Source organism: Penaeus vannamei, chromosome 24 (assembly GCF_042767895.1).
Source record: "Penaeus vannamei isolate JL-2024 chromosome 24, ASM4276789v1, whole genome shotgun sequence".
NCBI lineage: Eukaryota > Metazoa > Arthropoda > Malacostraca > Decapoda > Penaeidae > Penaeus > Penaeus vannamei.
The window spans coordinates 11,426,127-11,428,626 of NC_091572.1; positions in this window are offsets into that span (position 1 = coordinate 11,426,127).

Here is a 2,500-nt window from a genome sequence, read left to right on the forward strand (position 1 = left end):
CGTCAATCTGTCTGTATTTCTATCTATCTACATTTCTTCCTTTGGCTTTCTCGAATCGAGCCCCCCCCCCCTCTCTCTCTCTCTCTCTCTCTCTCTCTCTCTCTTTCTCTCTCTCTCTCTCCCTCTCTCTCTCTCTCTCTCTCTCTCTCTCTCTCTCTGTCCGTCTGCCACTAACATCATCTTTAATATTGATAAGATAAAGACAATGGTTTAGTGAAAGTCTAGCAAATTGTAACAAAAGCTCATTCGACTTTATGCACTCATAAATGCTAGTGATTTTGTTCTACTGTTGCCTTCAAATCAAAAGCAGGGCATGCTATTGGATTTGGTTTTATTGCCATAACAGAAGCATAAACTAAGGTGCTAGCTGTGTCTACCTTTGTGAGGAATAAGCTCTCTCTGTCAGCTGTTTACTGAGGAAACATTTCCTTTTATCCACATTTTTTTTTTTTTTTTTTTTTTTTTGCTAAAAAAGTAATGTCCTTATAGAAATCGTGACATATTACTATCTTTACATTGATAATTATTTATAACAGCTATTATCACATACCTAGCACCATGTTTATTAGATTTATCATCATGTCAAATAAAAATTTTCACGTGGCGAAAGGTAACAATTGATAAAAAATGTTGTTTCTGTTTACTCATCTTTACGAAAGGTTGGAGGTGAACAGAACTAGAAACTCGACTAAAGATTTGTTCAAATGTATGTTTTATACCTTTGGAGAGACATCAAAGCTTTGATAAGCTTTCCGGGAAGAATATAAGACGAAGAAGCAAAAGACCCTGTGTCTGTGATAGCGTAAACCCATTACTTTGAGGTGTTTCAAAGCCTGATTTTTGTTTCTGGACGAGAGGGCTGGCGGCAGACGGCAAACATGTTCGATGCTTCGGCCGAAGGCCTCTTAACATGCAAAGCATTTTGGTTCTGTGAATTATTTTGTGATCATCTGTTCGTTTCAGAATATTATTTACGTGTGCTGCTGAATATATTCTGAACGCATGGCTGATATTTTGTTTTCGTGCTTAGAGAAAGAAACCTTATGACAAGATGTTCATTTAATCCAAGGCCGACTCGATCTTGCTCACAGGAGGCTTCACACCTCGCTTCACGGGTGTTCAAAACAGTTGAATGACATGTTATTTTATCTGCCGACACCATCGCGCAGGGGATGACACCGACCCTTACTCTCATGCGGTCGTGAAATCGAAATAAAGATTTTTTTTTTTTTTTTTTATCACGGTCGTGGTCGGCATCGCCCCCTGCGAGGTGGTGTCGGCAGATGAAATAACATGTCATTCACGGCCTTCGCATGTTTCGAACCCGGGTTTCGAACGGTCCGGAGGCGAAGTGTGGCGAGGTCTCGTATCCTTCTATAGACGTCGAGTGTGGACGTGTGCGCCGAACAGGATTACATGAACATTTTGTGCGCTCGAAAATTTGGACAAAACCTCCACCTAATACGTAATAGCGCAATTATAATGAACAAAGAAAAATTTATTTGATAAAAAGCCTCCAATAAGAATAAATAAATAGATAAATAGAATAAAGATAACTGATTAAATAGATGATATATGATAATGATGGTAATAATAATGCCGATATTTAATATAATAATGATTACATTAATAATAATGATGATAACAGTAATAATAATGATTACATTAATAATAATGATAATGACAATAATGACGATGAAAATAATAACAGAGATAATGGTAATGACAATAACAATAATGATACATTTATAACAAGAAAAATGAATAGATAAGAGTGTTAACAATAATAGCGGTAATAATAATAATAGTAATCATAATGGGAACAGTAATAATATTAATAATGATAATATTAGTAATAAAGATAATATTAGTAATAATGATTATAATGATAATAATAAAAATAATAATGATAATAATAGTAACAATAATAATGATGGTAATGGCAATAAAAATAGTAATGATAATAATGGCAATAATAATAATGATGATAATGATTCAATATTTTTAAAAATAATAAGGATAACAATGATAATAACAATAATAATATTTATGATAATAATGATGATAATAATAATAGAAATAGCAATGATAATAATAATATTAATGGGAATAGTAAAAGTGTGTTTATTTTTAATTTAAAAGTATGTTTAATTTAATCTAAAAAAATTAATGATAATAACGATCATAGCTTCTAATATGAATTATATGAATAGATATTTAGATAGATAAACCGAGTATCTGCTTCCGTTTTTAGTCTCGAAACAAGCGTTCGTTTTCCATTCTCTCGACAGAAACGTGCTTGATAGAATTAATTTTCCACTTCATGCCTTTTGCGACCTTCACTTTCACGAGGAAGAGTTATAAATGAAAGGAACAATTTCACTGAACAAGAGATATATTTGATGCACCTCTATTGGGTCTTCATCAAGAGATTGGGTCGGAACGCGTCAAAAACATGTTTCGACCAGTGGAGATCATTAATTCTTGGTCACAGCGTGTC